Below are 13,558 nucleotides of genomic sequence, written 5' to 3' on the forward strand. Positions count from 1 at the left end.
CAAATATTCCACAAATGTCTGAAAAGGTGCTTAAGAATAGTCACCAGAAAAATGCAAATGAAAATCAGGAAATACCGATTTCATACTCTTCATGATGGCTAAAATGAAAAGGACTGGCGAACACCTAGGTGTGTGGTGGCACACACCTAGAATGCCAGCTGCATAGGAGGCTGAAGCAGAGGGATTGCAAAAGTGAACTCAGTCTGGGAAACTTAGTGAAATCTGGTCCCAGAATAAAAGGACAGGAGATATGGCTCACAACTGCTTGGTTTTTAGATTTTTTGTTTTGTTTTAAGGACAGGGTTTTAAGTTCAGGCTGGCTTGAACTCACTATGTAGCCCAGGCTGGCCTTGAACTCAAAGTGATCCTCTTTTCTAAGCCTCCCAAATGCTGTGATCATAGCTGCAGCTTTATTTTTGCTTGATTTTTTTTTTTTTTTTTTTGTACCGGGGATCAAACTCAGGACCTTGTGCTTGCCAGGCAGGCGCTTAGGCTGCTGAGCTATCGCCCCAGCTTGCAGCTTTATTTTTAACCAAAATTGGAAATAAAATATCCCTTACCAGGAAACTGATAAAGTATACTGTTTGTGTAATAGAATTTCGCACAACAAAAATGAACAAATACCAATCTGCTACTGCGTGAGAAGACACAGTGAATGGCATAGACGTAGGCTGTAAACATTATAAACTACATGGTTATGCTTGTATGAAGACAGATGAAACATATCCAAGTTGTTAAAAGTCAGAATAACATTTACTTTTGGCACATAAACATATTGACTGGGAAGAGGCCAGTAAAGGAGTTCTAGAGCAGTGGTGTATGCTTTATGTTGAGCTAAGCAGTAGCAAACTAGCATATGCTTGTGTAAAAGTGTAACAAGATGTACTTATAAGATTAGTGAATTTGGCCAGATATGGTACTTCACTAAACAGTATCACAAGCCATTTTAAATTTGCTTTTTTTTTTCTTTCTGTGTATCTAATATCTTTTTTTGAATATATTTGCCAAAGAGTCTAAAACAAAGTCATGATAAATTGTAGTGAGAGAGGACAAAAACCATAGAAATTGTCATTATCATTTAAAGAAACAAGCGCTAAATTGCATTCCATCTCCATTTATTGGACTGAGCCCTTGGCCCAGCTAAAAATAGTCCTGAGCCTTGCCGCCTGGGAACCAGGCTGTGTTTAGCAGAACAACACACCGAGTGGAATAGGATGGGGGCACACAGATGCTGTCACCCAGAAGGGATGGCTCACATCAGGCTGGTGAGGCCACTAATGCTGTCAGTGACTCGGACTCTTTTCCCTGCTGCACACCATTGGTACAGCATCAGGGCTCAGTCTGTTGGGAAATGGAGATGAGAAAGACGGACCGCAGTCCGTGGGCAGCAGGCTGAGCATAAAGGAACTCAGAGGAGCCCAACCCTGATGAATTCCAGAGTAGTTTTTCCTTTCCTCTTCTCCTGGTTAGACTTTCAATATATTGCGTTTTGTAAAAGTTGACTCATTTTTCAACAACTCCATTTTATTTATTTATTTTTTAGTTATTTATTTGTCTTTTTGAGACAGGGTCTCACTATGTGGTTCATGCTGGCCTTGAGCTCACTCTGTAGCCCAGGCCAGTCTCAAACTCAGCAGTGATCCTCCTGCCTCAGCCTCCTGAGTGCTAGGATTACAGGTGTGTGCCACCATGCCTGGCTAATGAATCCATTTTAAATTCTATGCTTACTTTTTGGCCAAACTGGTGCAGAACTGTGGAGACGAGACTGTAACCATGAAAGGTCCCTGGAGCAGTCTTGCAGCAGAGTCAGTCTAGGTGGGGAAGCCACTGCCCTGACCCTCTTCCTCCTTCAGTGTGGCCAGCTAACAGGGGGAGCAGCTGGTGTAATTAGCCACATTGTGGCCATGCTTGCCGGCTTAATTAGTGTCTGCTACTTGGCTTTGAAGAGTTCAGCTGAGCAGACAGTTCACAGAAATGGTGCTGACCAGGGTTCTACTTATGAGCTCCAGTGATGAGGCGTGGGGCATGGTCTTCTGCCTCCGAAAGTACTAGCATGACACCTCCAGCAGCGCTCCTGATTTAGTCAGCATTGCTGTTACTCAGCCAACTGGAAGGACTCTATTTCTACATTTTGTTCATTTTTAAAAAGAAAGGCATAAATACAAGGTAACTTATAACAAGTGACATTGGGGCCTGGGGATATAGCTCAACAGTACAGCACTTGCCTGGCAAGTACAAGGTCCTGAGTTCAATTCCTGGCACCAAAACCAAAACACCAAAAAACTGACACTTAACAAATGATACATTAGGGCTGGGGAGATAGCTCAGTGGTCTGAGTGCCAGCCTGGCAAGCTTACAGTCCAGGATTCGATCTCTGGTACCTGGGTGCTGAGCTGGTCACTGAGGCTGGGTATGGTGGCTCATCTCTGTAATTCCAGTGCTGGGGAGGCTGAGATAGGAGGTTCACTATGAGTCTGAGCTGTGTAGCAAGACCCTGTACCAAATAAATACATAGGTAAAAGATTTTTAAAATAATTTTTGCAGTACCATGGATTGAACTCAGGACCTTGCGCTTGCCAGGCAAGCGCTTATTTTACTGAGCTATCTCCCTGGTTCAATAAAAGATCTTTTAAAAATTAAAAAAAAATAACAAGTGACATTGGAAGGTGATTCTAAATGAGTTGCTGCTGTAAGTAGAAAAATAACTTGTACCCCAAAGTAGGATGCAGTTCAACTTTTAAGACAGGGCAAAAATGTGCCAAACTCTGGCATCAAAGATAAGCTTTGAGGGCTGGCCTGAAAGCTCAGCAGACTAAAGTGCTTGCTTAGGCAGAGCGCAGCGGCCGGGGTTCGATCCCTAGCCTCCCATGCCGGCCCTGCATATGGGGTGCACTAAGAGGAGTTTGAGACTGGGTGTGGTGCTATGCACCTGTAATCCCAGCACTTGGGAGGCTGAAAACAGGAGAATCAGTACGAGTCCAATCTGTATAATGAGACCTTGTAGACCCTGTAGACCCTGTCTTAAATACAAAAAAAAAAAAAAAAAAAAAAAAAAAAAAAAAGATAAGCTTTGAGCTAAACATTGTGGATGCTGTTGGAAACCTGACTAAAAAAAAAATCCTTGCTGCTATGTAGATTTGGAAATGGATTATGATACCATCTTTTCTTTCCCCGAGAAGTAGAAACACTAAAATATCATAAATTTAAAAGAAAAAAAAATCACCTGACAGAGAATACTAAGACTTTGCCAGGGATGTGGTCTATCTTAATATAATACCCAGCCCCTAAGCAGATCTATGAACAAACAGAAGTGAGCTGGGCTCAAAACTGACAATAAAAATCACAGTGATATGACGGTCATGGTAACAAGCCTGCGCTGAGGGCTGGACACTGTTCCAAGGGTTTTCCATCTCATTGGAGCCCCACAGTAACCGCAGAAGATAGAAGCTATTACATGTACTATGTCTATTTCACAGGTAACATCGGCTTGGAGAATTCATTAACTAACGCGCGTAAGGTTGCATGGGGTAGCAGCTAGCAGTGGTTTTCCCATTAATGTGCTTTCTAGACCCCCATAAACCAAATGTGTTTTTTTTGATATTGTTCTAGTAATTGAAGTTTGGGCTTCATGCAAGCTAGGTAAGCTCTCTACCACTGAGCTGCATCGCTGGCATATCTCATTTTGTATTTTGAAAACATGGTTTCACAGAATCACCAGATTGGCCTTGAACTTGTTATTCTTCTGCCTCAGCTTCTAAAATAGGTAGCATTATAGGCAAGTGCCACCATTCCTGGGGAAAGATGCATACGTAGGAGAAGTTTAGTTTTTGGTTTTGGTGCTGAGAACCGAACTCAGGAATTTCAGCTTGCTAGGCAAGCGTTATACCGCTGAGCCAAATCCCCAGCCCCTAGAAATACATATTTAATAAAATGACCAAGGCTATTGTACTCTGGGTGGCCTTTAGACTACCCTTTGGAAATGGTGGTCAAGAATGAAGAAAATGGAGAGGTCAGGAACAAGAATTTACTGGTATTTTTCTAGCAATGGCCTTCCCTATCCAGCTGGTACTATCTGCCCCTGTGGTGGAAAGGGCTACATCAGCCTTTCAATGCCTAATGAAGAGAGAACCCTTTAAAATATCCAGTTTGATTTTTTTTCCAGTTTCCATGTTTATCATGTAACCTTGTGAACTTCATTTGGTTTCTTAAATAGATTGTTCCTACCACAAAGAGTTTATGCTGACCTCAGACGTGACTGCAGCCAGATAGTTCTAATTCTTACTGGTGAAAAGTCAACGTGATGGTACTGTAGTAATCAGACTATTGTAAGTTTCACTGGTGGGAATCAGTTTTCCAGAGCTAGCTTTCTCCTACATGAACTTGAGAACAAAGAATTTACAAATCTGTAAACCTCAAGGCCAACACACATTTTGAAGTTTGGTTTATTCTTTGTTTAGTGTATTCATATCACTGAGCTAGAGGGTATATTTAAAATTTATAAAAATTTTTTTTTGTATTAGGGATCAAACTTAGGACCTTGTACTTGCCAGGCAGGTGCTTATGCTGCTGAGCTATCTCCCCAGCACCCAAATTTTTAAATTTTATTAGTACACTTTTGTGGTACACAGTGATCACACTGTGGGGAGTTGGTCCATGCACATAACACATTTTTTTTTTTTACTTGCTTTTCCTCCCATCCCTTACCCCTTCCTCCATATCTTGGTCACCTGAAAAGTACATATTGGAACTCAGGATTTTGACATCTTGAATACCTGTGACTTCTGAGATATTGATGAATATAGTGATTTAAAAAAGAATTTTTTTTCAGTACCAGGGATCTAACCCAGGGCCTTACTCATGGTAGGCAAGGAGTGAGAAAATTTTAACACCCTTGCTGTTTCACTCTTTTCTGCCACTTGTCTGGTTTGGTGTAAATCATAATCCCGTAAATCTGGAAAAGGCATACAATAAATTGGGCCAGAGACAACGCTGTGCACACTGAACCAACGTATGTTACACACACCCTTTGTGTCATGAATTTCTCACACAGGACAAAAGAGGCAGGATAAGTCCATTATAATATTCATGGTCTCTGCAAATGAGGACATTATTGAAGGTATTTGCCACCATTCTACACTTTATACTCCTGTGTAGGACTTATTCTTTCTTTCTTTTCTTTTTGCTCTTTCTTTCTTTCTTTCTTTTCTTTCTTTTTTTTTTTTTTTGTTGTTGTTTTTTTGTGGTACCAAGGATTGAACTCAGGACCTTGCACTTGCTAGGCAGCCACTTATTCTACTGAGCCATTTCCCCAGCCCCTGACTTGTTCTTTCGCTGCCTCTGTTCTCTTCTCAGCACTTTCTGAACCTGTTCTCCTTTAGGACCTTTGTCTTGGGTGCTGTTCTGCCCACCTCATTCTTGAGCTTCAGATTCTTATGATCAGCTCCTTCCTCTATGGTTTGCTCTGGTCATTCAGGTCTTGGCTCAAGTATCACCCCTGAGAAGGGCCTAACTGATGAGCCCACCTAACTTAATCACTCCATTTCATTGTTCCATCTTATTCTCTGCATACCATCCATTGCTGATGTTTTTCTCTTGACTGATTGATTATTTTGTGGTCTTCCCTAGAATGGAAGTCTTAGTAGGCTACGAATATTTCATTACATCATACTCTTCCTGTTATATCTACATCTTGAAAAACTGAGTCTAACACAGGGAAGCTGCTCTATACACAGTTTGGGAGGAGAGAAGGGGAATGAAAGAAAGGGAGAGAGAGAAGCGAGGGAAAGCAAGAAGGAAAAGAGAAAGGATTAAATGAAGATAGTGGAGGAAGATGTTGTTGATCAGAAGCTGGTTGTTGGAGACATCCAGCTAGTTATCTCTTATATTAACAGTAAAATCTTTTCATCTATCTCCTTTGAAAACTAATCAAAGATTTATTTATTTATTTATTTATATTTATTTATTTATTTTTTGAGACCGAGTCTTTCTATGCCTCAGCATAGAAATCCTCCTGCCTCAGCCTCCTGAGTGCTGGGATTATAGGCATGTGCCACCACACCGTCCAATCCAAATCAGAGATCTTAAAGATGTGTTGAGTTTCTTACATAGGACAATTTAACAGTGGTTACAAGAGCAGGTGTGAGCTGTGTGTGGTGGCCCAAACCTGCAATCCCAGTGTGAGGGAGGCTGAGCCAGGAGGATCACTATGAGTTCAAGGCTAGCCTAGGTTACAAAGTGAGTTCAAGGCTAGGCTAGACTACATAACAACATCCTGTCTCAAAAAAAATGTTACACCTTGAGTTTTTATTAGGTATCTGCCATCACCAGCCCAATCTCATTTGTTGCAACATAAAACTATGAAAACTGTTTTAAGTGCTTCGATTCAAGTAGTGGAGTTTAAAAGCAGAATAAAAAGTTACACTAGATTTTCTTCCAAAGAGCTCAAATGGCAAGTGGAAGTAACATCTTCCAAAAATCCTAGAAATAGGAAATAAAGTTGCATTCTGAGAGCTAAACCAGAGAGAGAGAGAGAGACAGAGAGAGAGAGAGAGAGAGAGAGAGAGAGAGAGAGAGAGAGAGAGAGATAGACAGAGACAGAGAGAATAGGTGAAACCAATTGAAGTAAATGGAGGAAGTAAACTGCATGTGGGTGAAGATTTGGGAAACACTTATAAATAACAACAACCCAGGCAACCTAGGAATGAGCCAGGAAAGCCAGCCTCAGGATGCTTATTAATTTAGCCATGGAATGCTGATCAATTGCTTGGATGAGCAGAGGAGGTGGGGGAAGGGGCTGTCAGCCATAGGCTGGAAAACCTCAGTCTGTGAAATTGGAAGTTGGTACCCCTGGCAAGTTCTGTTCAGGAGAAGTGACAAAATCTTGACCAAAGTGTTTGTACGCTCAGATTTCTGTGGCAAGAAGATCCTTTGATACATCCTCATCCTACCCCTTTTCTTTCAGATTTCTTGCTGCACATACGGCATGGCTCTCTGGCCTGTCCATTAGCTACTTACATTTGCCTTAAAAATAGAATAATCTCGATTCAGCTTATAGAATGGTCCCTTCTTGAGCTTTGGTTAGTGGGTCAGCCCCATGAAATCAAGTTCCAGAGCACGTGACTTGTGTTGGACCTGTACTACACAACAGAGCACCGCAGAATTTGTGTAGCCTGGTATGGATTGGCGTTGAAGATATCTCTATGGTGGGCTACTCTAGCTAGCTTTTTCTCTTAGGGTCACTGTTGTGTAATTTATATACCATGGAGTGGGGTCAGGTGGTGACCTTAGCTGGACTCCATCTTTGAGGGCTCATAAATCCCTGACAGATGACACCTGGGCACTGTCACTTATGGGGCAGCAGTGCTTTTCTACGAAGGACCAGATCATAAATATACTGTATTTTATGGGACACATCCAATCTATGTTACACACTTGTCAATATCTTATTGTTCATTATTTAGTTTTAGAACTTTTTAGAAATATAAAACTATACTTTGCTCCTGGTACAAAAGTAAGCTTTTAGCTGTTTCTCAGAAATTCCTGCTCTGGTCTGCTCTAGTCTTGATCTGGCAGGACTAGTGGGGACACCTTTCAGACAAGCTACTTGACCCGATTTATTCATTAACAAGCAAAGAAATGGTAAATTCATAAACTGATGTATTCCTCTGCAGGCTTGTGACTACCGCCTTTGCCACCCTGACAAAGCCTGCTGGGGGCTGTGAGTGTCATGTGCTGGCAGGGTGGGAGGGGCCTAGCCAAGACGACTTGTGGGGAGCTGCAAGAAGGTCCCAACCAAAGACGAGACCTCCCCAAGAGAGCGAAGGAGAAAATGCTCTTGGGCAAGAAAGAGCTTAGTGGAGTCATTGTTGGGAGTATCAAGCTCAAGGGATCCTGGCGACATCTCCTAAAGACCTCTGTCTTAATTACTTTTCTCATTGCTGAGACAAAGTACCTAGCACTCACAACTTAAGGGAGGAAAGGTTTATTTAACCCACAGTTTGTAGAAGTTTCAGTCCATAGGTGGCTGGCTCTAAGGCAGGATGGCACATGGCAAATAGGCATCACAGAGAAGAAATAGTTCATGGAGGACAGAAGGTAGCAAGGCAACAAGGCACAAGGACAGCTCCTTCTATCACTTACATTTTGTCCAGGCTAATCAGGATGGGTGGTGCTCACATCCTTAATCCTTGTACCCTTGAGCCTAGCATTGCACCATGAATCAATTCCCGCATCACACACTCTAGATCCATCCACCTCTGAAAAAGCCCCACCTGTGATTGCATGAGCTCTGGGGGACATCTATTCACAAGTTGTAACAACCTCCAAGCTTGCTTTCACTTCTGTGACTGGCAACCCCTTGGGTCTACAGGGCCTCAGCAGCTCTGCCCCATTCATTCCAATAAAGGAAATTGCCCAGCAGTCTGGATAATAACCCAAAATGCACCCCAGTGAGTGGACACCCATGAAAATTGGGTCTTCCTGCAAACAGCTACAACTCAGTGCACCATTTCCTTGAGGTGGGAAAACTTCCTGAAAGAACCCAATTTAACCAACTTCACTGTTTGTATTTTAGGTAAATATAGTAGACAGTCTAACTGTATCACTTCTATATTTCATTCTTTAGACTTTTACTTATAATACTTTTTGTTTTTTGTATTTTTGTTGGTAATGTGACTCGAACTCATGAACTCATAGTTGCCAGGCAGATGCCATGCTGCTGAGCTACATCTCTGGCCCTTTTAGACTTTTACTTAAACATAAAATATGTAGATAGACAGATTCATGTAATTAACCATGAGGAAAACAGGATCACAGAGTATTGGGGGAGTTGGTGAGGGAAGTGTAAGTAGAGTCTTGAGCTCAGGCTTAACCTGTGTCTTCTCACTCACATGCAGGACAAGACAGGGACAGTGGGAGCAGGGAGTGTGGGAGAACTGTGTGCTGGAGAAACTGCTGACATTCAGTGACCTACAGTTCGTGTCATTTTGATCTAGGTCTCCTTGAAAGCTATTGAGACCAAACAAGATTTTCACAACTCAAGCTACAGAATAAATTTGCTTATTTAGAAACAGCCAAGAGTCAACAAACCCTAATGTGATGTTTCACCTCCAAGGCTGTGGCTAGGATGTGTCTCATTCACGGGCAAGAAGTCACCGTGTAAATTCTAAGGGAGAACCTTGTTAAGGTCTCTCTTTCTCTTTTTAAATAGTTTTATTGAGAAACAAATAGCAATGAGACAGTTTCAAAACCAATTACTAGCACAGTTTCAATAATTGATACATTGCATTGTTGTCTTAGTGGTTATTCATTGTACAAGATGCAGACATGATATCCTGTCCGACAGTATTAGAACAAATCTCTCTATTAATTTAATTAAGAGAATGCAGCTATATATCTATCCTAACTATTTTGAATATACAGGTACCAAATGGTCATTCATTTGTATCCCCCTTTTTTGTAGACCAAAAATAAGAGAAAAAGAAGGGCTGCAAGGACAGCCGACATTTTGGCCCTAGCCTTTCAAGGTCAGTGAGGACTCAGGACATAGGAGAACTTGTACTATAACATCATGTAACTCAGTTGTGTCCCAAATTTTCTGTTCAAGGAGATTATGGGGCCACAGAGGAAAGTGATTGATGATGTAGAGTGTGCCTAAGGAGAGTCACATGTCACATGGAGAGAAAACATTCTCTCAGGCTTTCACAGAGAGCAAACTCTCAAGCAATGGCCATGACTCATCCACATAGCTGACACTGACAAAGGATCTACAAACTGTTGTACAGGGTTTCAGGATAAATCCTGAGGGGATTTGACTGACCTTATCAGATACAGAAGTTACATTTCTTGGTATATAGGTTTTGCTTTATCTTGGTCTTTTTTTTTTTTTTTTCAGAACCAGGGATTGAACTCGGACCCTTGCACTTGCCAGGGAAGCACTTATTCTACTGAGCAATCTCCCGGCCCCTATCTTAGTCTTAACCATCCAGCAGAGAAGTATAAAAATGATGTATAAAAATTAAGCCATATTAATATGCTGAGCTGTAAAAGGCTCAAGTCAACAACTTCTGACATTGCCAGTCTTATGGAAAACACACAACTATTATGGACTATTGGACTATATTGGAATATTTTGCTGAATTCACACACCTACAATATTTAAATGACACTGGAACGCCCTTCTCAGGCCTCTCTTTTTTTATTTTTTTGTGGAACTGGGGATTGAACTCAGGCCCTTGCGCTTGCCAGGGAAGCGCTTATTCCACTGAGCCATCTCCCCTGCCCACCTCTCTTTTTAAACCAGAAGAGTGTGTCTCAGACTCATTGTCTTTATTTCTAAAAGATCAAATCAAGTACATTCTTAGAGAATTTGAGTTGATGACAAATACGTAGCGTAAGTATGATGACAAAATGATTTTCCACCAAATGAGTGTGGATTGAAAACATGCATAACAACACCCTCCCCCCATGAATAAGATGTAAATGGAGGGTTTTAAGTAGATCAGTAGCATTAGGAAAACATTGAAGGGCTCCTGGAAGAGACTAAGACTTACCTGGCATCAGTTACAAAAGTACTGCAGCTGTGTACAGTGAGTGTAACTATTAAATACCTTATCCAAATCATTAGGAAACCTTGGATTATCAGATAGAATTATAAACATTTTAGAGTTTGGATGGACACTAGATAATAGTCCAGATGTAAAAGCAGAATCCCCGCTCTGGACTCAAGCTCTGTGAACTGGACTGGACCAGGAACCATATGCGTGCTGCCAGCATCGTGCACAGATGGACAACATAAGCGGTTTTGATTGGAATTCTCTAGACAGGGCTCTGACTGCAAAGGCCAGCCTCCTTACCTTTCAGTTCTCAGCATCCGGTACAGTATCTGGTACTTTGTATCTAATCAGAAGAAGCAAAGGTATAAATATAAGGGCAAAGAGGGTAAAACTTGGAGAGGAGAAAAATCCTCATCTGATTTTCCATGAGAAACAAGGAAAAGTTACTTCCCCCCATCCAAAAGTAAGCTTGATCTCAGTGTGTCTTTTTTTAGGTGAGCAGCCCAAATGACAGGTAAACATCTGCCAGACTGTCCACAGATATCACTTCTGTCACTCCTGTGAACAACACGGCGGGCTTATTTTGTCTGCGCTGAGTATTAGGATGAGCTCACTCCTAATTAAGTTCCCTGCTTTAATTACAGCAGAAATAAAAATTAGGTAGACAAGTGACTTTCATTCAGGTCCTTTGGAAATGTTTTACTTTTGAAGTCTGAATTATTAAGGGTAGATTAAAAGCAGCATCTTGTTTGAAGTTAAAAGTACAGATGATCTCATCATGGAAAAAGATTAAATGTAATTCTATCTACCTTATGATTCTAACAGTTCATTGGATCCAGTATCCGTTGGGAAACAATAGTATCTTTTCAGTATCTAAATTATTTGATTCTTTTCCTTGAAAAGGTAGAAAATACCGTGAACCCTTAATTTCAAAAGCACAAAGAATGGTGCTATATATAAACCAACCACAGGACAAAAGGAAGCAATAAAAGATTAAATGTTACATTCTCTTAAGAAATATTTTCTTTCTGTATTACATAAATATCTCTGGGCTTTTTCATTTTCTTTTTGAAATCAAGTAACCCCATGACATTTTGAAGTGAAATAACTACACACAGAATTTTTGCATAGAGTCGAGGAAGGCTTTTTCTTAGAACAAGTATAATTATCCACACACATATTATTCATTGTCCTCTGACCTTTACTATTGAATTTCATATTCTGAAGATGTTTGCTTCTAAATTTAGTTAGGAAAATTAGGGAAGGTTATGGGAGTTTTGTTTGCTATACATTACCATGGATTATTTATAAATAGTTGGTCCACTTTTGCACATGCAAAGTTTAGTAAGAACCTAGTAATTTGGATTTACCAGAGACAACCATTTAGGCATACCAACTGGGACAAGGGACAAAAGCCACTGACTGCTGAAGTCTCTGAAAAGTTCTTCTTCCCTGGCTGTCCCTTCTCTCCTGTTCCCCCTCAGACATCATGATGTGGCTGATTTAGAGCAAGACTTCTTAAGAAAATAGCTTATTTTTTTTCAGGGCGTGCCTGTAATCCCAGCACTTGGAGGGTGAGGCAGGAGGATGGCCTAGAGTTTGAGACCAACCTGGGCTATTTAGGGAGTCCAAGGCCTGCCTGTACTATATAGCTAGACTGTGTCTCAGATACTGAAAAGATAGAGAAGAAAAATAGTTTTTAATTGAGGTGGGGGGAGACATTGTAATCAGAATTGTTTTCTATTGCAAAATGTCACTAGTCACCCCTAGAGAACACCACTGAACCCTTTGTATGCAGGAAGGTGAGATGAACACACAGAGCAGCCAGAAAAGGAATAACCGTCCTCCTGGGCTAATGACACATTATTATGCAAAAGTCTTTTGTGTTCCTACTCTCAGAGAAAAGGATTTGACAGCTTAATTAATTTGTCTTTTCTTAAGAGTTTCTACCACCCAAGTCTTTCCGAAGCTGTTTTTGTTTCTAATGTCAGCAGCAGCACAATCCACACATTCTGAGATGCTGAACAAGGGAGCCACAGAAGGACCCGGGGAGTCCTAGATCCTCTTGTGGCAAGGAGATAGGTTTAGGGTTCTGAATTGCATGGGACAGTATAGAGTGCTGGCCTCAGGTTTGGAGGCATCCATATATTCTTTAATAAATTTACTGTGCCTGTATGCGTGAAATATGGAGTACAAGTCAGGAGCTCTTGTCTGAGTCCAGGGTGGCACTGTCTGAAAGTTAAAGAGAAATTATCCTAATAAGACTTTTGGGTCAGAATTCAGAAGCAAGTATTAACATGGTAGAGATCTCTCTTTAGCTGGCAAACTGCAAAGGAGTAGTTATGCTGAAATTTTACCTTTTATTTTGCTGTAAGAATATAACTATTTCAGTAGTTATGCTGAAATTTTACCTTTTATTTTGCTGTTCTTTCTTTTTCATCTCAGTCTGTCTCTTGTTCCCTTCTCTCCCACATGTGTTGCTACTGTGATTTTTTTGTTTTGTTTTTGTTTTTCTGGTACCGGGAATCAAGCACAGGGCCTCACACTTGCCAGGCAGGTGCTGTGCCACTGAGCCATCTCCTCGGCCCTGCTACTGTGATTCTTAATTGGCTTGGAATCCTTCTGGTAATTTGTGTTCTCACCCTTCTGCCAGAACAGTATTTGTTGTTTTGGGTTTTTTTTCATAATTTTATTGATAAACAGATAGCAATGAGACAGTTTCAAATCAAATCACTAGGACAGTTTCAATAACTAACACACTGCATACATTCTTCTTAGTGGTTAATTGCTGTACAAGATGCGGACTTGAGATCCTATTTACAAACACCATTAGAACAAATCCTTCTATTCATTAAGAGAATGTAACTATATATCTATCCCATCCACTTTGAATACACAGATACAAAATGGATATTCATCTGTATACCCCTTTTTTGCTAAGTTCCATTATTTGAATATTATAGGTGTGTAAACTCAGCAAAATATTCTAAAAGAGTCCAGTAGCC

This window comes from Octodon degus, unplaced genomic scaffold (genome assembly GCF_000260255.1).
Source record: "Octodon degus isolate 3935 unplaced genomic scaffold, OctDeg1.0 scaffold00019, whole genome shotgun sequence".
In the NCBI taxonomy this organism is placed as follows: domain Eukaryota; kingdom Metazoa; phylum Chordata; class Mammalia; order Rodentia; family Octodontidae; genus Octodon; species Octodon degus.